This window comes from Ovis canadensis, chromosome 13, assembly GCF_042477335.2.
Source record: "Ovis canadensis isolate MfBH-ARS-UI-01 breed Bighorn chromosome 13, ARS-UI_OviCan_v2, whole genome shotgun sequence".
Lineage (NCBI taxonomy): Eukaryota > Metazoa > Chordata > Mammalia > Artiodactyla > Bovidae > Ovis > Ovis canadensis.
In genome coordinates this window covers 3,869,180-3,896,957 of record NC_091257.1, presented here as the reverse complement: position 1 = coordinate 3,896,957, position 27,778 = coordinate 3,869,180, and positions in this window count along the sequence as shown.

Here is a 27,778-nt window from a genome sequence, read left to right as displayed (position 1 = left end):
ATTCCTCTCCTGTCGATGCCGGGGCCTATGACCTTGTGTGGAGTCGGGGCCGGAACCTGAGGATTCCTCTCCAGTGCTGACATGGATCTTGGGGTACTTCTGGAGTCTCCCCAGGGGAGTCAGTCCTCGTCTCGAATGCGGGCATGCACTTGCGCTATCCTCCAGAGCGGTAGCAGCAGTGTCACGCAGTCCGCCGCGTCGATCAAAGGATCTATGGTTTTCCCTCGAGTCTTTCCCACGAGGCTTTCCCAAGAGGCTTTCCCACAGGGCTGTCCCACGTGCACACGTGGTGGGAGTCGATCCTCGGCTTGAACGTCAAGGCAGTGTGGGGAAAACAGGTTCCTCTGGAATGGACTGACACTTCTGGGGGTCTCTTGGAATGGTGCCACGAACCTGGAGTTCCTCACGCCTTTCATGTGGAGAGCGCCTCCTCTTGAGATGCGACGGGAACGCCGGTAATACTTTCCTTACGAAACAGGGAAAGGATCCCTCATTTCAAGCTAGGAGGCGTAAACGGGGCTGCCCTGGATATGTGCGGGACCCCACGTGCTTCCTCTCGAGTGGAGACGGGTATGTCGCGGAACTGCTTGAGTTGCAGCAAGGGTGTGAAGGACCCTTTGGAAGTTCCAGTGGTTAGATGTGATTAGCCTCGAGAAGCCTCAGCGGAAATGGGCCTCATCTCGCCTGGAGGGCAAAACCTCCTGGATTTTCTCGAGTTGCGGCAGGTGCTCTCGACTTACGACGGGGACCTCAGGGACCCGCTCTGGTGACCTCAGGAAAGGCCAGTCCCCATGCGACTTCCTCGGGGGCCTCTCGGGATTCCTCTCCCGTCGATGCCGGGGCCAAAGACCTTGTGTGGAGTCGGGGCCGGAACCTGAGGATTCCTCTCCAGTGCTGACATGGATCTTGGGGTACTTCTGGAGTCTCCCCAGGGGAGTCAGTCCTCGTCTGGAATGCGGGCATGCACTTGCGCTTTCCTCCAGAGCGGTAGCAGCAGTTTCATGCAGTCCGCCGCGTGCATCAAAGTATCTATGGTTTTCCCTCGAGTCTTTCCCACGAGGCTTTCCCACGAGGCTTTCCCACAGGGCTGTCCCACGTGCACACGTGGTGGGAGTCGATCCTCGGCTTGAACGTCAAGGCAGTGCAGGGAAACAGGTTCCTCTGGAATGGACTGACACATCTGGGGGACTGTTGGAATGGCGGCACGACCCTGGAGTTCCTCTCGCCTTTCCTGTGCAGAGCGCCTCCTCTTGAGATGCGACGGGAACGCCGGGAAATCTTTCCCTACGAAACAGTGAAAGGATACCTCATCTCGAGCTAGGAGGCGGAAACGGGGCTCCCCTGGATGTGTGCGGGACCCTCGTGCTTCCTCTCGAGTGGAGACGTGTATGTCGGGGAACTTCTTGAGTCGCAGCAAGGGTGTGAAGGACCCTTTGGTAGTTCCAGTGGTTAGATGTGATTGGCCTCGAGAAGCCTCAGCGGAAATGGGCCTCCTCTCGCCTGGAGGGCAAAACCTCCTGGATTTTCTCGAGTTGCGGCAGGTGCTCTCGACTTCCGTCGGGGACCTCAGGGACCCGCTCTGGTGGCCTCAGGAAAGGCCAGTCCCCATGCGAATTCTTCGGGGGTCTCTCGGGATTCCTCTCCCGTCGATGTCGGGGCCTAAGACCTTGTGTGGAGTCGGGGCCGGAACCTGAGGATTCCTCTACAGTGCTGACATGGATCTTGGGGTACTTCTGGAGTCTCCCCAGGTGAGTCAGTCCTTGTCTCAAATGCGGGCATGCACTTGCGCTTTCCTCCAGAGCGGTAGCAGCAGTTTCACGCAGTCCGCCGCGTGGATCAAAGGATCTATGGTTTTCCCTCGAGTCTTTCCCACGAGGCTTTCCCACGAGGCTTTCCCACAGGGCTGTCCCACGTGCACACGTGATGGGAGTCGATCCTCGGCTTGAACGTCAAGGCAGTGCAGGGAAAACAGGTTCCTCTGGAATGGACTGACACATCTGGGGTCTCTTGGAATGGTGGCACGACCCTGGAGTTCCTCTCGCCTTTCCTGTGGGAGCGCCTCCTCTTGAGATGCGACGGGAACTCCGGGAATTCTTTCCCTACGAAACAGGGAAAGGATCCCTAATCTCGAGTTAGGAGGCAGAAACGAGGCTCCCCTGGATGTGTGCGGGACCCCACGTGCTTCCTCTCGAGTGGAGACAGGTATGTCGGGGAACTTCTTGAGTTGCAGCAAGTGTGTGAAGGACCCTTTGGAAGTTCCAGTGGTTAGACGTGATTAGCCTCGAGAAGCCTCAGCGGAAATGGGCCTCATCTCGCCTGGAGGGCAAAACCTCCTGGATTTTCTCGAGTTGCGGCAGGTGCTCTCGACTTACGACGGGGACCTCAGGGACCCGCTCTGGTGGCCTCAGGAAAGGCCAGTCCCCATGCGAGTTCCTCGGGGGCGTCTCGGGATTGCTCTCCCGTCGATGCCGGGGCCTAAGACCTTGTGTGGAGTCGGGGCCGGAACCTGAGGATTCCTCTCCAGTGCTGACTTGGATCTTGGGGTACTTCTGGAGTCTCCCCAGGGGAGTCAGTCCTCGTCTCGAATGCGGGCATGCACTTGCGCTTTCCTCCAGAGCGGTAGCAGCAGTGTCACGCAGTCCGCCGCGTGGATCAAAGGATCTATGTTTTTCCCTCGAGTCTTTCCCACGAGGCTTTCCCACGAGGCTTTCCCACAGGGCTGTCCCACGTGCACACGTGGTGGGAGTCGATCCTCGGCTTGAACGTCAAGGCATTGCAGGGAAAACAGGTTCCTCTGTAATGGACTGACACATCTGGGGGTCTCGTGGAATGGTGGCACGACCCTGGAGTTCCTCTCGCCTCTCCTGTGGAGAGCGGCTCCTCTTGAGATGCGACGGGAACGCCGGGAATTCTTTCCCTACGAAACAGGGAAAGGATCCCTCATCTCGAGCTAGGAGGCGGAAACGGGGCTCCCCTGGATGTGTGCGGGACCCCACTTGCTTCCTCTCGAGTGGAGACGGGTATGTCGGGGAACTTCTTGAGTTGCAGCAAGGGTGTGAATGACCCTTTGGAAGTTCCAGTGGTTAGATGTGATTGGCCTCGAGAAGCCTCAGCGGAAATGGGCCTCATCTCGCCTGGAGGGCAAAACCTCCTGGATTTTCTCGAGTTGCGGCAGGTGCTCTCGACTTACGACGGGGACCTCAGGGACCCGCCTTGGTGGCCTCAGGAAAGGCCAGTCCCCATGCGACTTCCTCGGGGGACTCTCGGGATTCCTCTCCCGTCGATGCCGGGGCCTAAGACCTTGTGTGGAGTCGGGGCTGGAACCTGAGGATTCCTCTCCAGTGCTGACATGGATCTTGGGGTACTTCTGGAGTCTCCCCAGGAGAGTCAGTCCTCATCTCGAATGCGGGCATGCACTTGCGCTTTCCTCCACAGCGGTAGCAGCAGTGTCACGCAGTTCGCTGCGTGGAGCAAAGGATCTATGGTTTTCCCTCGAGTCTTTTCCACGAGGCTTTCCCACGAGGCTTTCCCACAGGGCTGTCCCACGTGCACACGTGGTGGGAGTCGATCCTCGGCTTCAATGTCAAGGCAGTGCAGGGAAAAAAGCTTCCTCTGGAATGGACTGACACATCTGGGGGACTCTTGGAATGGTGGCACGACCCTGGAGTTCCTCTCGCCTTTCCTGTGGAGAGCGCATCCTCTTGAGATGCGACGGCAACGCCGGGAATTCTTTCCCTAAGAAACACGGAAAGGATCCCTCATCTCGAGCTAGGAGGCGGAAACGGGGCTCCCCTGGATGTGTGCGGGACCCTCGTGCTTCCTCTCGAGTGGAGACGGGTATGTCGGGGAACTTCTGGAGTTGCAGCAAGGGTGTGAAGGACCCTTTGGAAGTTCCAGTTGTTAGATGTGATTAGCCTCGGGAAGCCTCAGCGGAAATGTGCCTCATCTCGCCTGGAGGGCAAAACCTCCTGGATTTTCTCGAGTTGCGGCAGGTGTTCTCGACTTACGACGGGGACCTCAGGGACCCGCTCTGGTGGCCTCAGGAAAGGCCAGTCCCCATGTGATTTCCTCGAGGGCCTCTCGGGATTCCTCTCCCGTCGTTGCCGGGGCCTAAGACCTTGTGTGGAGTCGGGGACGGAACCTGAGGATTCCTCTCCAGTGCTGACATAGATCTTGGGGTACTTCTGGAGTCTCCCCAGGGGAGTCAGTCCTCGTCTCGAATGCGGGCATGCACTTGCGCTTTCCTCCAGAGCGGTAGCAGCAGTGTCACGCAGTCCGCCGCGTGGATCAAAGGATCTATGGTTTTCCCTCAAGTCTTTCCCACGAGGCTTTCCCACGAGGCTTTCCCACAGGGCTGTCCCACGTGCACACGTGGTGGGAGTCGATCCTCGGCTTGAACGTCAAGGCAGTGCAGGGAAAACAGGTTCCTCTGGAATGGACTGACACATCTGGGGGACTCTGGGAATGGAGGCACGACCCTGGAGTTCCTCTCGCCTTTCCTGTGGAGAGCGCCTCCTCTTGAGATGCGACGGGAACGCCGGGAATTCTTTCCCTACGAAACAGGGAAAGGATCCCTCATCTCGAGCTAGGAGGCGGAAACGGGGCTCCCCTGGATGTGTGCGGGACCCTCGTGCTTCCTCTCGAGTGGAGACGGGTATGTCGGGGAACTTCTTGAGTAGCAGCAAAGGTGTGAAGGACCCTTTGGAAGTTCCAGTGGTTAGATGTGATTAGCCTCGAGAAGCCTCAGCGGAAATGGGCCTCATCTCGCCTGGAGGGCAAAACCTCCTGGATTTTCTCGAGTTGCGGCAGGTGCTCTCGACTTAAGACGAGGCCCTCAGGGACCCGCTCTGGTGGCCACAGGAAAGGCCAGTCCCCATGCGAGTTCCTCGGGGGCCTCTCGGGATTGCTCTCCCGTCGATGCCGGGGCCGAAGACCTTGTGTGGAGTCGGGGCCGGAACCTGAGGATTCCTCTCCAGTGCTGACATGGATCTTGGGGTATTTCTGGAGTCTCCCCAGGGGAGTCAGTCCTCGTCTCGAATGAGGGCATGCACTTGCGCTTTCCTCCAGAGCGGTAGCAGCAGTGTCACGCACTCCGCCGCGTGGATCAAAGGATCTATGGTTTTCCCTCGAGTCTTTCCCACGAGGCTTTCCCACGAGGCTTTCCCACAGGGCTGTCCCACGTGCACACGTGGTGGGAGTCGATCCTCGGCTTGAACATCAAGGCAGTGCGGGGAAAACATGTTCCTCTGGAATGGACTGACACATCTGGGGGACTCTTGGAATGGTGGCGCGACCCTGGAATTCCTTTCGCCTTTCCTGTGGAGAGCGCCTCCTCTTGAGATGCGATGGGAAAGCCGGGAATTCTTTCCCTTCGAAACAGGGAAAGGATCCCTCATCTCGAGCTAGCAGGCGGAAACGGGGCTGCCCTGGATGTGTGCGTGACCCCACGTGCTTCCTCTCGAGTGGAGACGGGTATGTCGGGGAACTTCTTGAGTTGCAGCAGGGTGTGAAGGACCCTTTGGAAGTTCCAGTGGTTAGACGTGATTACCCTCGAGAAGCCTCCGCGGAAATGGGCCTCATCTCGCCTGGAGGGCAAAACCTCCTGGATTTTCTCCAGTTGCGGCAGGTGCTCTCGACTTATGACGGGGACCTCAGGGACCCGCTCTGGTGGCCTCAGGAAAGGCCAGTCCCCATGCGAGTTCCTCGGGGGCCTCTCGGGATTCCTCTCACGTCCATGCCGCTGCCTAAGATCTTGTGTGGAGTCGGGGCCGGAACCTGAGGATTCCTCTCCAGTGCTGACATGGATCTTGGGGTACTTCTGGAGTCTCCCCAGGGGAGTCAGTCCTCGTCTCGAATGCCGGCATGCACTTGCGCTTTCCTCCAGAGCGGTAGCAGCAGTGTCACGCAGTCCGCCGCGTGGATCAAAGGATCTATGGTTTTCCCTAGAGTCTTTCCCACGAAGCTTTCCCACGAGGCTTTCCCAAAGGGCTGTCCCACGTGCACACGTGGTGGGAGTCGATCCTCGGCTTGAACGTCAAGGCAGTGCAGGGAAAACAGGGTCCTCTGTAATGGACTGACACATCTGGGGGTCTCGTGGAATGGCGGCACGACCCTGGAGTTCCTCTCGCCTTTCCTGTGCAGAGCGCCTCCTCTTGAGATGCGACGGGAACGCCGGGAAATCTTTCCCTACGAAACAGTGAAAGGATACCTCATCTCGAGCTAGGAGGCGGAAACGGGGCTCCCCTGGATGTGTGCGGGACCCTCGTGCTTCCTCTCGAGTGGAGACGTGTATGTCGGGGAACTTCTTGAGTCGCAGCAAGGGTGTGAAGGACCCTTAGGTAGTTCCAGTGGTTAGATGTGATTGGCCTCGAGAAGCCTCAGCGGAAATGGGCCTCCTCTCGCCTGGAGGGCAAAACCTCCTGGATTTTCTCGAGTTGCGGCAGGTGCTCTCGACTTCCGTCGGGGACCTCAGGGACCAGCTCTGGTGGCCTCAGGAAAGGCCAGTCCCCATGCGAGTTCTTCGGGGGTCTCTCGGGATTCCTCTCCCGTCGATGCCGGGGCCTAAGACCTTGTGTGGAGTCGGGGCCGGAACCTGAGGATTCCTCTACAGTGCTGACATGGATCTTGGGGTACTTCTGGAGTCTCCCCAGGTGAGTCAGTCCTCGTCTCGAATGCGGGCATGCACTTGCGCTTTCCTCCAGAGCGGTAGCAGCAGTTTCACGCAGTCCGCCGCGTGGATCAAAGGATCTATGGTTTTCCCTCGAGTCTTTCCCACGAGGCTTTCCCACGAGGCTTTCCCACAGGGCTGTCCCACGAGCACACGTGATGGGAGTCGATCCTCGGCTTGAACGTCAAGGCAGTGCAGGGAAAACAGGTTCCTCTGTAATGGACTGACACATCTGGGGTCTCTTGGAATGGTGGCACGACCCTGGAGTTCCTCTCGCCTTTCCTGTGGGAGTGCCTCCTCTTGAGATGCGACGGGAACTCCGGGAATTCTTTCCCTACGAAACAGGGAAAGGATCCCTAATCTCGAGTTAGGAGGCAGAAACGGGGCTCCCCTGGATGTGTGCGGGACCCCACGTGCTTCCTCTCGAGTGGAGACAGGTATGTCGGGGAACTTCTTGAGTTGCAGCAAGTGTGTGAAGGACCCTTTGGAAGTTCCAGTGGTTAGACGTGATTAGCCTCGAGAAGCCTCAGCGGAAATGGGCCTCATCTCGCCTGGAGGGCAAAACCTCCTGGATTTTCTCGAGTTGCGGCAGGTGCTCTCGACTTACGACGGGGACCACAGGGACCCGCTCTGGTGGCCTCAGGAAAGGCCAGTCCCCATGCGAGTTCCTCGGGGGCCTCTCGGGATTGCTCTCCCGTCGATGCCGGGGCCTAAGACCTTGTGTGGAGTCGGGGCCGGAACCTGAGGATTCCTCTCCAGTGCTGACATGGATCTTGGGGTACTTCTGGAGTCTCCCCAGGGGAGTCAGTCCTCGTCTCGAATGCGGGCATGCACTTGCGCTTTCCTCCAGAGCGGTAGCAGCAGTGTCACGCAGTCCGCCGCGTGGATCAAAGGATCTATGGTTTTCCCTCAAGTCTTTCCCACGAGGCTTTCCCACGAGGCTTTCCCACAGGGCTGTCCCACGTTCACACGTGGTGGGAGTCGATCCTCGGCTTGAACGTCAAGGCAGTGCAGGGAAAACAGGTTCCTCTGGAATGGACTGACACATCTGGGGGACTCTGGGAATGGAGGCACGACCCTGGAGTTCCTCTCGCCTTTCCTGTGGAGAGCGCCTCCTCTTGAGATGCGACGGGAACGCCGGGAATTCTTTCCCTATGAAACAGGGAAAGGATCCCTCATCTCGAGCTAGGAGGCGAAACGTGGCTCCCCTGGATGTGTGCGGGACCCTCGTGCTTCCTCTCGAGTGGAGACGGGTATGTCGGGGAACTTCTGGAGTTGCAGCAAGGGTGTGAAGGACCCTTTGGAATTTCCAGTGGTTAGATGTGATTAGCCTCGAGAAGCCTCAGCGGAAATGGGCCTCATCTAGCCTGGAGGGCAAAACCACCTGCATTTTCTCAAGTTGCGGCAGGTGCTCTCGACTTACAACGGGGACCTCAGGGACCCGCTCTGGTGGCCTCAGGAAAGGCCAGTCCCCATGCGAGTTCCTCGGGGGTCTCTCGTGATTCCTCTTCCGTCGATGCCGGAGCCTAAGACCTTGTGTGGAGTCGGGGCCGGAACCTGAGGATTCCTCTCCAGTGCTGACATGTATCTTGGGGTAATTCTGGAGTCTCCCCAGGGGAGTCAGTCCTCGTCTCGAATGCGGGCATGCACTTCCGCTTTCCTCCAGAGCGGTAGCAGCAGTGTCACGCAGACCGCCGTGTGGATCAAAGGATCTATGGTTTTCCCTCGAGTCTTTCCCACGAGGCTTTCCCACGAGGCTTTCCCACAGGGCTGTCTCACGAGCACACGTGGTGGGAGTCGATCCTCGGCTTGAACGTCAAGGCAGTGCAGGGAAAACAGGTTCCTCTGTAATGGACTGAACCATATGGGGTCTCTTGGAATGGTGGCACGACCCTGGAGTTCCTCTCGCCTTTCCTGTGGGAGCGCCTCCTCTTGAGATGCGACGGGAACGCCGGGAATTCTTTCCCTACGAAACAGGGACAGGATCCCTCATCTCGAGCTAGGAGGCGGAAACGGGGCTACCCTGGATGTGTGCGGGACCCTCGTCCTTCCTCTCGAGTGGAGACGGGTATGTCGGGGAACTTCTAGAGTTGCAGCAAGGGTGTGAAGGACCGTTTGGAAGTTCCAGTGGTTAGATGTGATTAGCCTCGAGAAGCCTCAGCGGAAATGGGCTTCATCTCGCCTGGAGGGCAAAATCTCCTGGATTTTCTCGAGTTGCGGCAGGTGCTCTCGACTTACGACGGGGACCTCAGGGACCCGCTCTGGTGACCTCAGGAAAGGCCAGTCCCCATGCGAGTTCCTCGGGGGCCTCTCGGGATTTTTCTCCCGTCGATGCCGGGGCCTAAGACCTTGCATGGAGTCGGGGCCGGAACCTCAGGATTCCTCTCCAGTGCTGACATGGATCTTGGGGTACTTCTGGAGTCTCCCCAGGGGAGTCAGTCCTCATCTCGAATGCGGGAATGCACTTGCGCTTTCCTCCAGAGCGGTAGCAGCTGTGTCACGCAGTCCGCCGCGTGGATCAAAGGATCTATGGTTTTCCCTCGAGTTTCCCACGAGGCTTTCCCACGAGGTTTTCCACAGGGCTGTCCCACGTGCACACGTGGTGGGACTCGATCCTAGGCTTGAACGTCAAGGCAGTGCAGGGAAAACAGGTTCCTCTGGAATGGACTGACACATCTGGGGGACTCTTGGAATGGTGGCACGACCCTGGAGTTCCTCTCGCCTTTCCTGTGGAGAGCGCCTCCTCTTGAGATGCGACGGGAACGCCGGGAATTCTTTCCCTACGAAACAGGGAAAGGATCCCTCATCTCGAGCTAGGAGGCGGAAACCGGGCTCCCCTGGATGTGTGCGGGACCCCACGTGCTTCCTCTCGAGTGGAGACGGGTATGTCGGGGAACTTCTTGAGTTGCAGCAAGGGTGTGAAGGACCCTTTGGAAGTTCCAGTGGTTAGATGTGATTGGCCTCGAGAAGCCTCAGCGGAAATGGGCCTCATCTCGCCTGGAGGGCAAAACCTCCTGGATTTTCTCGAGTTGCGGCAGGTGCTCTCGACTTACGACGGGGACCTCAGGGACCCGCTTTGGTGGCCTCAGTAAAGGCCAGTCCCCATGCGACTTCCTCGGGGGACTCTCGGGATTCCTCTCCCGTCGATGCCGGGGCCTAAGACCTTGTGTGGAGTCGGGGCTGGAACCTGAGGATTCCTCTCCAGTGCTGACATGGATCTTGGGGTACTTCTGGAGTCTCCCCAGGAGAGTCAGTCCTCATCTCGAATGCGGGAATGCACTTGCGCTTTCCTCCACAGCGGTAGCAGCAGTGTCACGCAGTTCGCTGCGTGGAGCAAAGGATCTATGGTTTTCCCTCGAGTCTTTTCCACGAGGCTTTCCCACGAGGCTTTCCCACAGGGCTGTCCCACGTGCACACGTGGTGGGAGTCGATCCCCGGCTTCAATGTCAAGGCAGTGCAGGGAAAAAAGCTTCCTCTGGAATGGACTGACACATCTGGGGGACTCTTGGAATGGTGGCACGACCCTGGAGTTCCTCTCGCCTTTCCTGTGGAGAGCGCATCCTCTTGAGATGCGATGGCAACGCCGGGAATTCTTTCCCTAAGAAACACGGAAAGGATCCCTCATCTCGAGCTAGGAGGCGAAAACGGGGCTCCCCTGGATGTGTGCGGGACCCTCGTGCTTCCTCTCGAGTGGAGACGGGTATGTCGGGGAACTTCTGGAGTTGCAGCAAGGTTGTGAAGGACCCTTTGGAAGTTCCAGTTGTTAGATGTGATTAGCCTCGGGAAGCCTCAGCGGAAATGTGCCTCATCTCGCCTGGAGGGCAAAACCTCCTGGATTTTCTCGAGTTGCGGCAGGTGCTCTCGACTTAAGACGAGGCCCTCAGGGACCCGCTCTGGTGGCCTCAGGAAAGGCCAGTCCCCAAGCGAGTTCCTCGGGGGCCTCTCGGGATTGCTCTCCCGTCGATGCCGGGGCCGAAGACCTTGTGTGGAGTCGGGGCCGGAACCTGAGGATTCCTCTCCAGTGCTGACATGGATCTTGGGGTATTTCTGGAGTCTCCCCAGGGGAGTCAGTCCTCGTCTCGAATGAGGGCATGCACTTGCGCTTTCCTCCAGAGCGGTAGCAGCAGTGTCACGCACTCCGCCGCGTTGGTCAAAGGATCTGTGGTTTTCCCTCGAGTCTTTCCCACGAGGCTTTCCCACGAGGCTTTCCCACAGGGCTGTCCCACGTGCACACGTGGTGGGACTCGATCCTCGGCTTTAACGTCAAGGCAGTGCAGGGAAAACAGGTTCCTCTGGAATGGACTGACACATCTGGGGGACTCTTGGAATGGTGGCATGACCCTGGAGTTCCACTCGCCTTTCCTGTGGAGAGCGCCTCCTCTTGAGATGCGACGGGAACGCCGGGAATTCTTTCCCTACGAAACAGTGAAAGGATCCCTCATCTCGAGCTAGGAGGCGGAAACGGGGCTCCCCTGGATGTGTGCGGGACCCCACGTGCTTCCTCTCGAGTGCAGACGGGTATGTCGGGGAACTTCTTGACTTGCAGCAGGGGTGTGAAAGATCCTTTGGAAGTTCCACTGGTTAGAAGTGATTAGCCTCGAGAAGCCTCCGCGGAAATGGGCCTCATCTCGCCTGGAGGGCAAAACCTCCTGGATTTTCTCGAGTTGCGGCAGGTGCTCTCGACTTACGACAGGGACCGCAGGGACCCGCTCTGGTGGCCTCAGGAAAGGCCAGTCCCCATGCGACTTCCTCGGGGGCCTCTCGGGATTCCTCTCCCGTCGATGCCGGGGCCTAAGATCTTGTGTGGAGTCGGGGCCGGAACCTGAGGATTCCTCTCCAGTGCTGACAAGGATCTTGGGGTACTTCTAGAGTCTCCCCAGGGGAGTCAGTCCTCGTCTGGAATGCGGGCATGCACTTGCGCTTTCCTCCAGAGCGGTAGCAGCAGTTTCATGCAGTCCGCCGCGTGCATCAAAGTATCTATGGTTTTCCCTCGAGTCTTTCCCACGAGGCTTTCCCACGAGGCTTTCCCACAGGGCTGTCCCACGTGCACACGTGGTGGGAGTCGATCCTTGGCTTGAACGTCAAGGCAGTGAAGGGAAACAGGTTCCTCTGGAATGGACTGACACATCTGGGGGACTCGTGGAATGGCGGCACGACCCTGGAGTTCCTCTCGCCTTTCCTGTGCAGAGCGCCTCCTCTTGAGATGCGACGGGAACGCCGGGAAATCTTTCCCTACGAAACAGTGAAAGGATACCTCATCTCGAGCTAGGAGGCGGAAACGGGGCTCCCCTGGATGTGTGCGGGACCCTCGTGCTTCCTCTCGAGTGGAGACGTGTATGTCGGGGAACTTCTTGAGTCGCAGCAAGGGTGTGAAGGACCCTTTGGTAGTTCCAGTGGTTAGATGTGATTGGCCTCGAGAAGCCTCAGCGGAAATGGGCCTCCTCTCGCCTGGAGGGCAAAACCTCCTGGATTTTCTCGAGTTGCGGCAGGTGCTCTCGACTTCCGTCGGGGACCTCAGGGACCCGCTCTGGTGGCCTCAGGAAAGGCCAGTCCCCATGCGAGTTCTTCGGGGGTCTCTCGGGATTCCTCTCCCGTCGATGCCGGGGCCTAAGACCTTGTGTGGAGTCGGGGCCGGAACCTGAGGATTCCTCTACAGTGCTGACATGGATGTTGGGGTACTTCTGGAGTCTCCCCAGGTGAGTCAGTCCTCGTCTCAAATGCGGGCATGCACTTGCGCTTTCCTCCAGAGCGGTAGCAGCAGTTTCACGCAGTCCGCCGCGTGGATCAAAGGATCTATGGTTTTCCCTCGAGTCTTTCCCACGAGGCTTTCCCACGAGGCTTTCCCACAGGGCTGTCCCACGAGCACACGTGATGGGAGTCGATCCTCGGCTTGAACGTCAAGGCAGTGCAGGGAAAACAGGTTCCTCTGGAATGGACTTACACATCTGGGGTCTCTTGGAATGGTGGCACGACCCTGGAGTTCCTCTCGCCTTTCCTGTGGGAGCGCCTCCTCTTGAGATGCGACGGGAACGCCGGGAATTCTTTCCCTACGAAACAGGGAAAGAATCCCTAATCTCGAGTTAGGAGGCAGAAACGGGGCTCCCCTGGATGTGTGCGGGAGCCCACGTGCTTCCTCTCTAGTGGAGACAGGTATGTCGGGGAACTTCTTGAGTTGCAGCAAGTGTGTGAAGGACCCTTTGGAAGTTCCAGTGGTTTGACGTGATTAGCCTCGAGAAGCCTCACTGGAAATGGGCCTCATCTCGCCTGGAGGGCAAAACCTCCTGGATTTTCTCGAGTTGCGGCAGGTGCTCTCGACTTACGACGGGGACCTCAGGGACCCGCTCTGGTGGCCTCAGGAAAGGCCAGTCCCCATGCGAGTTCCTCGGGGGCGTCTCGGGATTCCTCTCCCGTCGATGCCGGGGCCTAAGACCTTGTGTGGAGTCGGGGCCGGAACCTGAGGATTCCTCTCCAGTGCTGACATGGATCTTGGGGTACTTCTGGAGTCTCCCCAGGGGAGTCAGTCCTCGTCTCGAATGCGGGCATGCACTTGCGCTTTCCTCCAGAGCGGTAGCAGCAGTGTCACGCAGTCCGCCGCGTGGATCAATGGATCTATGGTTTTCCCTCGAGTCTTTCCCACGAGGCTTTCCCACAGGGCTGTCCCACGAGCACACGTGGTGGGAGTCGATCCTCGGCTTGAACGTCAAGGCAGTGCAGGGAAAACAGGTTCCTCTGGAATGGATTGACACATCTGGGAGACTCTAGGAATGGTGGCACGACCCTGGAGTTCGTCTCGCCTTTCCTGAGGAGAGCGCCTCCTCTTGAGATGCGACGGGAACGCCGGGAATTCTTTCCCTACGAAACAGGGAAAGGATCCCTCATCTCGAGCTAGGAGGCGGAAACGGGGCTCCCCTGGATGTGTGCGGGACCCTTGTGCTTCCTCTCGAGTGGAGACGGGTATGTCGGGGAACTTCTTGAGTTGCAGCAAGGGTGTGAAGTACCCTTTGGAAGTTTCAGTGGTTAGATGTGATTAGCCTCGAGAAGCCTCAGCGGAAATGGGCCTCATCTCGCCTGGAGGGCAAAACCTCCTGGATTTTCTCGAGTTGCGGCAGGTGCTCTCGACTTACGATGGGGACCTCGGGGACCCGCTCTGGTGGCCTCAGGAAAGGCCTGTCCCCATGCGAGTTCCTCGGGGGCTTCTCGGGATTCCTCTCCCGTCGATGCCGGGGCCTAAGACCTTGTGTGGAGTCGGGGCCGGAACCTGAGGATTCCTCTCCAGTGCTGACATGGATCTTGGGGTACTTCTGGAGTCTCCCCAGGGGAGTCAGTCCTCGTCTCGAAGGCGGGCATGTACTTGCCCTTTCCTCCAGAGCGGTAGCAGCAGTGTCACGCAGTCCGCTGCGTGGATCAAAGGATCTATGGTTTTCCCTCGAGTCTTTCCCACGAGGCTTTCCCACAGGGCTGTCCCACGTGCACACGTGGTGGGACTCGATCCTCGGCTTGAACGTCAAGGCAGTACAGGGAAAACAGGTTCCTCTGGAATGGACTGTCATATCTGGGGGACTCTTGGAATGGTGGCACGACCCTGGAGTTCCTCTCGCCTTTCCTGTGGAGAGCGCCTCCTCTTGAGATTCGACGGGGACGCCGGGAATTCTTTCCCTACGAAACAGGGAAAGGATCCCTCATCTCGAGCTAGGAGGCGGAAACGGGGCTCCCCTGGATGTGTGCGGGACCTTCTTGCTTCCTCTCGAGTGGAGACAGGTATGTCGGGGAATTTCTTGAGTTGCAGCAAGGGTGTGAAGGACCCTTTGGAAGTTCCAGTGGTTAGATGTGATTAGCCTCGAGAAGCCTCAGCGGAAATGGGCCTCATCTCGCCTGGAGGGCAAAACCTCCTGGATTTTCTCGAGTTGCGGCAGGTGCTCTCGACTTACGACGGGGACCTCAGGGCCCCTCTCTGGTGGCCTGAGGAAAGGCAAGTCCCCATGCGAGTTCCTCGGGGGCCTCTCGGGATTCCTCTCCCGTCGATGCCGGGGCCTAAGACCTTGTGTGGAGTCGGGGTCGGAACCTGAGGATTCCTCTCCAGTGCTGACCTGGATCTTGGGGTACTTCTGGAGTCACCCCAGGGGAGTCAGTCCTCGTCTCGAATGCGGGCATGCACTTGCGCTTTCCTCCAGAGCGGTAGCAGCAGTGTCACGCAGTCCACCGCGTGGATCAAAGGATCTATGGTTTTCCCTCGAGTCTTTCCCACGAGGCTTTCCCACGAGGCTTTCCCACAGGGCTGTCCCACAGGGCTCTCCCACGTGCACACGTGGTGGGAGTCGATCCTAGGCTTGAACGTCAAGGCAGTGCAGGGAAAACAGTTTCCTCTGGAATGAACTGACACATCTGGGGGACTCTTGGTATCGTGGCACGACCCTGGAGTTCCTCTCGCCTTTCCTGTGGAGAGCGCCTCCTCTTGAGATGCGACGGGAACGCCGGGAATTCTTTCCCTACGAAACAGGGAAAGGATCCCTCATCTCGAGCTAGGAGGCGGAAACGGGGCTCCCCTGGATGTGTGCGGGACCCTCGTGCTTCCTCTCGAGTGGAGGCGGCTATGTCGGGGAACTTCTTGACTTGCAGTAAGTTTGTGAAGGACCCTTTGGAAGTTCCAGTGGTTAGATGTGATAAGCCTAGATATGCCTCAGCGGAAATGGGCCTCATCTCGCCCGGAGGGCAAAACCTCCTGGATTTTCTCGAGTTGCGGCAGGTGCTCTCGACTTACCACGGGGACCTCAGGGATCCGCTCTGGTGGCCTCAGGAAAGGCCAGTCCCCATGCCAGTTCCTCGGGGGCCTCTCGGGATTCCTATCCCGTCGATACTGGGGCCTAAGACCTTGTGTGGAGTCGGGGTCGGAACCTGAGGATTCCTCTCCAGTGCTGATAGGGATCTTGGGGTACTTCAGGAGTCTCCCCAGGGGAGTCAGTCCTCGTCTCGAATGCGGGCATGCACTTGCGCTTTCCTCCAGAGTGGTAGCAGCAGTGTCACGCATTCCGCCGCGTGGATCAAGGGATCTATGGCTTTCGCTCGTGGCTTTCCCAGGAGGCTTTCCCACAGGGCTGTCCCACTTGCCACCATGGTGGGATTCGATCCTCGGCATGAACGTCGAGGCAGTGCAGGGAAAATACATTCGTCTGGAATGGACTGACACATCTGGGGGACTCTTGGAATGGTGGCACGACCCTGGAGTTCCTGTCGCCTTTCCTGTGGAGAGCGCCTCCTCTTGAGATGCGACGGGAACGCCGGGAATTCTTTCCCTACGAAACAGGGAAAGGATCCCTCATCTCGAGCTAGGAGGCGGAAACGGGGCTCCCCTGGATGTGTGCGGGACCCTCGTGGTTCCTCTCGAGTGGAGACGGGTATGTCGGGGAACTTCTTGAGTTGCAGCAAGGGTGTGAAGGACCCTTTGGAAGTTCCAGTGGTTAGATGTGATTAGCCTCGAGAAGCCTCAGCGGAAATGGGCCTCATCTCGCCTTGAGGGCAAAACCGCGTGGATTTTCTCGAGTTGAGGCAGGTGCTCTCGACTTACGATGGGGACCTCGGGGACCCGCTCTGGTGGCCTCAGGAAAGGCCAGTCCCCATGCCAGTTCCTCGGGGGCCTCTCGGGATTCCTATCCCGTCGATACCGGGGCCTAAGACCTTGTGTGGAGTCGGGGTCGGAACCTGAGGATTCCTCTCCAGTGCTGATATGGATCTTGGGGTACTTCTGGAGTCTTCCCAGGGGAGTCAGTCCTCGTCTCGAATGCAGGAATGCACTTGCGCTTTCCTCCAGAGTGGTAACAGCAGTGTCACGCATTCCGCCGCGTGGATCAAGGGATCTATGGTTTTCCCTCGAGTCTTTCCCACGAGGCTTTCCCACGAAGCTTTCCCACAGGGCTGTCCCACGTGCACACGTGGTGGGAGTCGATCCTCAGCTTGAACGTCAAGGCAGTGCCGGGAAAACAGTTTCCTCTGCAATGGACTGACACATCTGGGGGACTCTTGGAATGGTGGCACGACCCTGGAGTTCCTCTCGCCTTTCCTGTGGAGAGCGCCTCCTCTTGAGATTCGACGTGGAAGCCGGGAATTCTTTCCCTACGAAACAGGGAAAGGATCCCTCATCTCGAGCTAGGAGGCGGAAACAGGGCTCCCCTGGATGTGTGCGGGACCCTCGTGCTTCCTCTCGAGGGGAGACGGGTATGTCGGGGAACTTCTTGAGTTGCAGCAAGCGTGTGAAGGACCCTTGGAAGTTCCAGTGGTTAGATGTGATTAGCCTCGAGAAGCCTCAGCGGAAATGGGCCTCATCTCGCCTGGAGGGCAAAACCTCCTGGATTTTCTCGAGTTGCGGCAGGTGCTCTCCATTTACGATGGGGACCTCGGGGACCCGCTCTGGTGGCCTCAGGAAAGGCCAGTCCCCATGCGAGTTCCTCGGGGGCCTCTCGGGATTCCTCTCCCGTCGATGCCGCGGCCTAAGACCTTGTGTGGAGTCGGGGCTGGAACCTGAGGATTCCTCTCCAGTGGTGACATGGATCTTGGGGTACTTCTGGAGTCTCCCCAGGGGAGTCAGTCCTCGTCTCGAATGCGGGCATATACGTGCGCTTTCCTCCAGAGCGGTAGCAGCAGTGTCACGCAGTCTGCCCCGTGGATCAAAGGATGTATGGTTTTCCCTCGAGTCTTTCCCACGAGGCTTTCCCCCGAGGCTTTCCCACAGGGCTGTCCCACGTGCACACGTGGTGGTAGTCGATCCTCGGCATGAACGTCAAGGCAGTGCGGGGAAAACAGGTTCCTCTGGAATGGACTGACACATCTGGGGGACTCTTGGAATGGTGGCACGACCCTGGAGTTCCTCTCGCCTTTCCTGTGGAGAGCGCCTCCTCTTGAGATGTGACGGGAACTCCGGGAATTCTTTCCCTACGAAACAGGGAAAGGATCCCTCATCTCGAGCTAGGAGGCGGAAACGGGGCTCCCCTGGATGTGTGCGGGACTCTCGTGCTTCCCCTCGAGTGGAGACGGGTGTGTCGGGGAACTTCTTGAGTTGAGGCAAGAGTGTGAAGGACCCTTTGGAAGTTCCAGTGGTTAGATGTGATTAGCCTCGAGAAGCCTCAGCGGAAATGGGCCTCATCTCGCCTGGAGGGCAAAACCTCCTGGATTTTCTCGAGTTGCGGCAGGTGCTCTCGACTTAAGACGGGGACCTCAGGGCCCCTCTCTGGTGGCCTGAGGAAATGCCAGTCCCCATGCGAGTTCCTCGGGGGCCTCTCGGGATTACTCTCCCGTCGATGCCGGGGCCTAAGACCTTGTGTGGAGTCGGGGCCGGAACCTGAGGATTCCTCTCCAGTGCTGACATGGATCTTGGGGTACTTCTGGAGTCTCCCCAGGGGAGTCAGTCCTCGTCTCGAATGCGGGCATATACTTGCGCTTTCCTCCAGAGCGGTAGCAGCAGTGTCACGCAGTCTGCCCAGTGGATCAAAGGATGTATGGTTTTCCCTCGAGTCTTTCCCAAGAGGCTTTCCCACGAGGCTTTCCCACAGGGCTGTCCCACGTGCACACGTGGTGGGAGTCGATCCTCGGCTTGAACGTCAAGGCAGTGCAGGAAAAACAGGTTCCTCTGGAATGGACTGACACATCTGGCGGACTCTTGGAATGGTGGCACGACCCTGGAGTTCCTCTCGCCTTTCCTGTGGAGAGCGCCTCCTCTTGAGTTGCGACGGGAACGCCGGGAATTCTTTCCCTACGAAAAAGGGATAGGATCCCTCAACTCGGGCTAGGAGGCAGAAACGGGTCTCCCCTGGATGTGTGCGGGACCCTCGTGCTTCCCCTCGAGTGGAGACGGATATGTCGGGGAACTTCTTGAGTTGCAGCAAGTGTGTGAAGGACCCTTTGGAAGTTCCAGTGGTTAGATGTGATTAGCCTCGAGAAGCCTCAGCGGAAATGGGCCTCATCTCGCCTGGAGGGCAAAACCTCCTGGATTTTCTCGAGTTGCAGCAGGTGCTCTCGACTTACGACGGGGACCTCGGGGACCCGCTCTGGTGGCCTCAGGAAAGGCCAGTCCCCATGCGAGTTCCTCGCGGGCCTTTCGGGATTCCTCTCCAGTCGATGCCGGGGCCTAAGACCTTGTGTGGAGACGGGGCCGGAACCTGAGGATTCCTCTCCAGTGGTGACATGGATCTTGGGGTAGTTCTGGAGTCTCCCCAGGGGAGTCAGTCCTCGTCTCGAATGCGGGCATGCACTTGCGCTTTCCTCCAGAGCGGTAGCAGCAGTGTCACGCATTCCGCCGCGTGGATCAAGGGATCTATGGTTTTCCCTCGAGACTTTCCCACGAGGCTTTCCCACGAGGCTTTCCCACAGGGCTGTCCCACAGGGCTCTCCCAAGTGCACACGTGGTGGGAGTCGATCCTAGGCTTGAACGTCAAGGCAGTGCAGGGAAAACAGTTTCCTCTGGAATGAACTGACACATCTGGGGGACTCTTGGAATCGTGGCACGACCCTGGAGTTCCTCTCGCCTTTCCTGTGGAGAGCGCCTCCTCTTGAGATGCGACGGGAACGCCGGGAATTCTTTCCCTACGAAACAGGGAAAGGATCCCTCATCTCGAGCTAGGAGGCGGAAACGGGGCTCCCCTGGATGTGTGCGGGACCCTCGTGCTTCCTCTCGAGTGGAGGCGGCTATGTCGGGGAACTTCTTGACTTGCAGTAAGGGTGTGAAGGACCCTTTGGAACTTCCATTGGTTAGATGTGATTAGCCTAGATAAGCCTCAGCGGAAATGGGCCTCATCTCGCCTGGAGGGCAAAACCTCCTGGATTTTCTCGAGTTGCGGCAGGTGCTCTCGACTTACCACGGGGACCTCAGGGATCCGCTCTGGTGGCCTCAGGAAAGGCCAGTCCCCATGCCAGTTCCTCGGGGGCCTCTCGGGATTCCTATCCCGTCGATACTGGGGCCTAAGACCTTGTGTGGAGTCGGGGTCGGAACCTGAGGATTCCTCTCCAGTGCTGATATGGATATTGGGGTACTTCTGGAGTCTCCCCAGGGGAGTCAGTCCTCGTCTCGAATGCGGGCATGCACTTGCGCTTTCCTCCAGAGTGGTAGCAGCAGTGTCACCCATTCCGCCACGTGGATCAAGGGATCTATGGCTTTCGCTCGAGGCTTTCCCACGAGGCTTTCCCACAGGGCTGTCCCACTTGCCAGGGTGGTGGGATTCGATCCTCGGCATGAACGTCGAGGCAGTGCAGGGCAATACATTCCTCTGGAATGGACTGACAAATCTGGGGGACTCTTGGAATGGTGGCACGACCCTGGAGTTCCTCTCGCCTTTCCTGTGGAGAGCGCCTCCTCTTGAGATGCGAAGGGAATGCCGGGAATTCTTTCCCTACGAAACAGGGAAAGGATCCCTCATCTCGAGCTAGGAGGCGGAAACAGGGCTCCCCTGGATGTGTGCGGGACCCTCGTGCTTCCTCTCGAGTGGAAACGGGTATGACGGGGAACTTCTTGAGTTGCAGCAAGGGTGTGAAGGACCCTTTGGAAGTTCCAGTGGTTAGATGTGATTAGCCTCGAGAAGCCTCAGCGGAAATGGGCCTCATCTCGCCTGGAGGGCAAAACCTCCTGGATTTTCTCGAGTTGCGGCAGGTGCTCTCGACTTTCGACTGGGACCTCGGGGACCCGCTCTGGTGGCCTCAGGAAAGGCCAGTCCCCATGCGAGTTCCTCGGGGGCCTGTCGGAATTCCTCTCCCGGCGATGCCGGGGCCTAAGACCTTGTGTGGAGTCCGCGTCGGAACCTGAGGATTCCTCTCCAGTGCTGACATGGATCTTGGGGTACTTCTGGAGTCTCCCCAGGGGAGGCAGTCCTCGTCTCGAATGCGGGCATGCTCTTGCGCTTTCCTAAAAAGCGGTAGCAGCAATGTTATGCATTCCGCCGCGTGGATCAAAGCATCTATGTTTTTCCCTCGAGTCTTTCCCACAAGGCTTACCCACGAGGCTTTCCCACAGGGCTGTCCCACGTGCACACGTGGTGGGAGTCGATCCTCGGCTTGAACGTCAAGGCAGTGCAGGGAAAACAGGTTCCTCTGGAATGGACTGACACATCTGGGGGACTCTTGGAATGGTGGCACGACCCTGGAGTTCCTCTCGCCTTTCCTGTGGAGAGCGCCTCCTCTTGAGATGCGACGGGAACGTCGGGAATTCTTTCCCTATGAAACAGGGAAAGGATCCCTCATCTCGAGGTAGGAGGCGGAAACGGGGCTCCCCTGGATGTGTGCGGGACCCTCGTGCTTCCTCCCGAGTGGAGACGGGTATGTCGGGGAACTTCTTGAGTTGCAGCAAGGGTGTGAATGACCCTTTGGAAGTTCCAGTGGTTAGATGTGATTAGCCTCGAGAAGCCTCAGCAGAAATGGGCCTCATCTCGCCTGGAGGGCAAAACCTCCTGGATTTTCTCGAGTTGCGGCAGCTGCTCTCGACTTACGACGGGGACCTCTGGGACCCGCTCTGGTGGCCTCAGGAAAGGCCAGTCCCAATGCGAGTTCCTCGGGGGCCTCTCGGGAATCCTGTCCCGGCGATGCCGGGGCCTAAGACCTTGTGTGGAGTGGGGGCCGGAATCTGAGGATACCTCTCCAGTGCTGACATGGATCTTGGGGTACTTCTGGAGTCTCCCCAGGGGAGTCAGTCCTCGTCTCGAATGCGGGCATGCACTTGCGCTTTCCTCCAGAGCGGTAGCAGCAGTGTCACGCAGTCCACCGCGTGGATCAAATGATCTATGGTTTTCCCTCAAGACTTTCCCACGAGGCTTTCCCACGAAGCTTTCCCACAGGGCTCTCCCACGTGCACACGTGGTGGGATTCGATCCTCGGCTTGAACGTCAAGGCAGTGCAGGGAAAACAGGTTCCTCTGGAATGGACTGACACATCTGGGGGACTCTTGGAATGGTGGCACGACCCTGGAGTTCCTCTCGCCTTTCCTGTGGAGAGCGCCTCCTCTTGAGATGCGACGGGAACGCCGGGAATTCTTTCCCTACGAAACAGGGAAAGGATCCCTCATCTCGAGCTAGGAGGCGGAAACGGGTCTCCCTTGGATGTGTGCGGGACCCTCGTGCTTCCTCTCGAGTGGAGACGGCTATGTCGGGGAACTTCTTGACTTGCAGTAAGGGTGTGAAGGACCCTTTGGAAGTTCCATTGGTTAGATGTGATAAGCCTAGATATGCCTCAGCGGAAATGGGCCTCATCTCGCCTGGGGGGCAAAACCTCCTGGATTTTCTCGAGTTGCGGCAGGTGCTCTCGACTTACCACGGGGACCTCAGGGATCCGCTCTGGTGGCCTCAGGAAAGGCCAGTCCCCATGCCAGTTCCTCGGGGGCCTCTCGGGATTCCTATCCCGTCGATACCGGGGCCTAAGACCTTGTGTGGAGTCGGGGTCGGAACCTGAGGATTCCTCTCCAGTGCTGATATGGATCTTGGGGTACTTCTGGAGTCTCCCCAGGGGAGTCAGTCCTCGTCTCGAATGCGGGCATGCACTTGCGCTTTCCTCCAGAGTGGTAGCAGCAGTGTCACGCATTCCGCCGCGTGGATCAAGGGATCTATGGCTTTCGCTCGAGGCTTTCCCACGAGGCTTTCCCACAGGGCTGTTCCACTTGCCACCGTGGTGGGATTCGATCCTCGGCATGAACGTCGAGGCAATGCAGGGAAAATACATTCCTCTGGAATGGACTGACACATCTGGGGGACTCTTGGAATGGTGGCACGACCCTGGAGTTCCTCTCGCCTTTCCTGTGGAGAGCGCCTCCTCTTGAGATGCGACGGGAACGCCAGGAATTCTTTCCGTTTGAAACAGGGAAAGGATCCCTCATCTCGAGCTAGGAGGCGGAAACGGGGCTCCCCTGGATGTGTGCGGGACCCTCGTGCTTCCTCTCCAGTGGAGACGGGTATGTCGGGGAACTTCTTGAGTTGCAGCAAGGGTGTGAAGGACACTTTGGAAGTTCCAGTGGTTAGATGTGATTAGCCTCGAGAAGCCTCAGCGGAAATGGGCCTCATCTCGCCTGGAGGGCAAAACCGCCTGGATTTTCTCGAGTTGAGGCAGGTGCTCTCGACTTACGATGGGGACCTCGGGGACCCGCTCTGGTGGCCTCAGGAAAGGCCAGTCCCCATGCGAGTTCCTCGCAGGCCTCTCGGGATTCCTCTCCCGTCGATGCCGGCGCCTAAGACCTTGTGTGGAGATGTGGCCGGAACCTGAGGATTCCTCTCCAGTGCTGACATGGATCTTGGGGTACTTCTGGAGTCTCCCCAGGGGAGTCAATCCTCGTCTCGAATGCGGGCATGCACTTGGGCTTTCCTCCAGAGCGGTAGCAGCAGTGTCACGCATTCGGCCGCGTGGATCAAGGGAACTATGGTTTTCCCTCGAGTCTTTCCCACGAGGCTTTCCCACAGGGCTGTCCCACGTGCACACGTGGTGGGAGTCGATCCTCGGCTTGAACGTCAAGGCAGTGCAGGGAAAACAGGTTCCTCTGGAATGGACTGACACATCTGGGTTGACTCTTGGAATGGTGGCATGACCCTGGAGTTCCTCTCGCCTTTCCTGTGGAGAGCGCCTCCTCTTGAGATGTGACGGGAACGCCGGGAATTCTTTCCCTACGAAACAGGGAAAGGATCCCTCATCTCGAGCTAGGAGGCGGAAGCGGGGCTCCCCTGGATTTGTGCGGGACCCTCGTGCTTCCCCTCGAGTGGAGACGGGTGTGTCAGGGAACTTCTTGAGTTGAGGCAAGAGTGTGAAGGACCCTTTGGAAGTTCCAGTGGTTAGATGTGATTAGCCTCGAGAAGCCTCAGCGGAAATGGGCCTCATCTCGCCTGGAGGGCAAAACCTCCTGGATTTTCTCGAGTTGCGGCAGGTGCTCTCGACTTACGACGGGGACCTCAGGGCCCCTCTCTGGTGGCCTGAGGAAAGGCAAGTCCCCATGCGAGTTCCTCGGGGGCCTCTCGGGATTCCTCTCCCGTCGATGCCGGGGCCTAAGACCTTGTGTGGAGTCGGGGTCGGAACCTGAGGATTCCTCTCCAGTGCTGACATGGATCTTGGGGTACTTCTGGAGTCACCCCAGGGGAGTCAGTCCTCGTCTCGAATGCGGGCATGCACTTGCGCTTTCCTCCAGAGCGGTAGCAGCAGTGTCACGCAGTCCACCGCGTGGATCAAAGGATCTATGGTTTTCCCTCGAGTCTTTCCCACGAGGCTTTCCCACGAGGCTTTCCCACAGGGCTGTCCCACAGGGCTCTCCCACGTGCACACGTGGTGGGAGTCGATCCTAGGCTTGAACGTCAAGGCAGTGCAGGGAAAACAGTTTCCTCTGGAATGAACTGACACATCTGGGGGACTCTTGGTATCGTGGCACGACCCTGGAGTTCCTCTCGCCTTTCCTGTGGAGAGCGCCTCCTCTTGAGATGCGACGGGAACGCCGGGAATTCTTTCCCTACGAAACAGGGAAAGGATCCCTCATCTCGAGCTAGGAGGCGGAAACGGGGCTCCCCTGGATGTGTGCGGGACCCTCGTGCTTCCTCTCGAGTGGAGGCGGCTATGTCGGGGAACTTCTTGACTTGCAGTAAGTTTGTGAAGGACCCTTTGGAAGTTCCAGTGGTTAGATGTGATAAGCCTAGATATGCCTCAGCGGAAATGGGCCTCATCTCGCCCGGAGGGCAAAACCTCCTGGATTTTCTCGAGTTGCGGCAGGTGCTCTCGACTTACCACGGGGACCTCAGGGATCCGCTCTGGTGGCCTCAGGAAAGGCCAGTCCCCATGCCAGTTCCTCGGGGGCCTCTCGGGATTCCTATCCCGTCGATACTGGGGCCTAAGACCTTGTGTGGAGTCGGGGTCGGAACCTGAGGATTCCTCTCCAGTGCTGATAGGGATCTTGGGGTACTTCAGGAGTCTCCCCAGGGGAGTCAGTCCTCGTCTCGAATGCGGGCATGCACTTGCGCTTTCCTCCAGAGTGGTAGCAGCAGTGTCACGCATTCCGCCGCGTGGATCAAGGGATCTATGGCTTTCGCTCGTGGCTTTCCCACGAGGCTTTCCCACAGGGCTGTCCCACTTGCCACCATGGTGGGATTCGATCCTCGGCATGAACGTCGAGGCAGTGCAGGGAAAATACATTCGTCTGGAATGGACTGACACATCTGGGGGACTCTTGGAATGGTGGCACGACCCTGGAGTTCCTCTCGCCTTTCCTGTGGAGAGCGCCTCCTCTTGAGATGCGACGGGAACGCCGGGAATTCTTTCCCTACGAAACAGGGAAAGGATCCCTCATCTCGAGCTAGGAGGCGGAAACGGGGCTCCCCTGGATGTGTGCGGGACCCTCGTGGTTCCTCTCGAGTGGAGACGGGTATGTCGGGGAACTTCTTGAGTTGCAGCAAGGGTGTGAAGGACCCTTTGGAAGTTCCAGTGGTTAGATGTGATTAGCCTCGAGAAGCCTCAGCGGAAATGGGCCTCATCTCGCCTTGAGGGCAAAACCGCGTGGATTTTCTCGAGTTGAGGCAGGTGCTCTCGACTTACGATGGGGACCTCGGGGACCCGCTCTGGTGGCCTCAGGAAAGGCCAGTCCCCATGCGAGTTCCTCGGGGGCCTCTCGGGATTCCTCTCCCGTCGATGCCAGGGCCTAAGACCTTGTGTGGAGTCGGGGCCGGAACCTGAGGATTCCTCTCCAGTGCTGACATGGATCTTGGCGTAATTCCGGAGTCTCCCCAGGGGAGACAGTCCTCGTCTCGAATGCGGGCATGCACTTGCGCTTTCCTCCAGAGCGGTAGAAGCAGTGTCATGCATTCCGCCCCGTCGATCAAAGGATCTATGGTTTTCACTCGAGTCTTTCCCACGAGGCTTTCCCACGAGGCTTTCCCACAGGGCTGTCCCACGTGCACACGTGGTGGGAGTCGATCCTCGGCTTGAACGTCAAGGCAGTGCAGGGAAAACAGGTTCCTCTGGAATGGACTGACACATCAGGGGGACTCATGGAATCGTGGCACGACCCTGGAGTTCCTCTCGCCTTTCCTGTGGAGAGCGCCTCCTCTTGAGATGCGACGGGAACGCCGGGAATTCTTTCCCTACGAAACAGGGAAAGGATCCCTCATCTCGAGCTAGGAGGCGGAAACGGGGCTCCCCTGGATGTGTGCGGGACCCTCGTGCTTCCTCTCGAGTGGAGACGGCTATGTCGGGGAACTTCTTGACTTGCAGTAAGGGTGTGAAGGACCCTTTGGAAGTTCCATTGGTTAGATGTGATGAGCCTAGATATGCCTCAGCGGAAATGGGCCTCATCTGGCCTGGAGGGCAAAACCTCCTGGATTTTCTCGAGTTGCGGCAGGTGCTCTCGACGTACCACGGGGACCTCAGGGATCCGCTCTGGTGGCCTCAGGAAAGGAAAGTCCCCATGCCAGTTCCTCGGGGGCCTCTCGGGATTCCTATCCCGTCGATACCGGGGCCTAAGACCTTGTGTGGAGTCGGGGTCGGAACCTGAGGATTCCTCTCCAGTGCTGATATGGATCTTGGGGTACTTCTGGAGTCTTCCCAGGGGAGTCAGTCCTCGTCTCGAATGCAGGAATGCACTTGCGCTTTCCTCCAGAGTGGTAACAGCAGTGTCACGCATTCCGCCGCGTGGATCAAGGGATCTATGGTTTTCCCTCGAGTCTTTCCCACGAGGCTTTCCCACGAAGCTTTCCCACAGGGCTGTCCCACGTGCACACGTGGTGGGAGTCGATCCTCAGCTTGAACGTCAAGGCAGTGCCGGGAAAACAGTTTCCTCTGCAATGGACTGACACATCTGGGGGACTCTTGGAATGGTGGCACGACCCTGGAGTTCCTCTCGCCTTTCCTGTGGAGAGCGCCTCCTCTTGAGATTCGACGTGGAAGCCGGGAATTCTTTCCCTACGAAACAGGGAAAGGATCCCTCATCTCGAGCTAGGAGGCGGAAACAGGGCTCCCCTGGATGTGTGCGGGACCCTCGTGCTTCCTCTCGAGGGGAGACGGGTATGTCGGGGAACTTCTTGAGTTGCAGCAAGCGTGTGAAGGACCCTTGGAAGTTCCAGTGGTTAGATGTGATTAGCCTCGAGAAGCCTCAGCGGAAATGGGCCTCATCTCGCCTGGAGGGCAAAACCTCCTGGATTTTCTCGAGTTGCGGCAGGTGCTCTCCATTTACGATGGGGACCTCGGGGACCCGCTCTGGTGGCCTCAGGAAAGGCCAGTCCCCATGCGAGTTCCTCGGGGGCCTCTCGGGATTCCTCTCCCGTCGATGCCGCGGCCTAAGACCTTGTGTGGAGTCGGGGCTGGAACCTGAGGATTCCTCTCCAGTGGTGACATGGATCTTGGGGTACTTCTGGAGTCTCCCCAGGGGAGTCAGTCCTCGTCTCGAATGCGGGCATATACGTGCGCTTTCCTCCAGAGCGGTAGCAGCAGTGTCACGCAGTCTGCCCCGTGGATCAAAGGATGTATGGTTTTCCCTCGAGTCTTTCCCACGAGGCTTTCCCCCGAGGCTTTCCCACAGGGCTGTCCCACGTGCACACGTGGTGGTAGTCGATCCTCGGCATGAACGTCAAGGCAGTGCGGGGAAAACAGGTTCCTCTGGAATGGACTGACACATCTGGGGGACTCTTGGAATGGTGGCACGACCCTGGAGTTCCTCTCGCCTTTCCTGTGGAGAGCGCCTCCTCTTGAGATGTGACGGGAACTCCGGGAATTCTTTCCCTACGAAACAGGGAAAGGATCCCTCATCTCGAGCTAGGAGGCGGAAACGGGGCTCCCCTGGATGTGTGCGGGACTCTCGTGCTTCCCCTCGAGTGGAGACGGGTGTGTCGGGGAACTTCTTGAGTTGAGGCAAGAGTGTGAAAGACCCTTTGGAAGTTCCAGTGGTTAGATGTGATTAGCCTCGAGAAGCCTCAGCGGAAATGGGCCTCATCTCGCCTGGAGGGCAAAACCTCCTGGATTTTCTCGAGTTGCGGCAGGTGCTCTCGACTTAAGACGGGGACCTCAGGGCCCCTCTCTGGTGGCCTGAGGAAATGCCAGTCCCCATGCGAGTTCCTCGGGGGCCTCTCGGGATTACTCTCCCGTCGATGCCGGGGCCTAAGACCTTGTGTGGAGTCGGGGCCGGAACCTGAG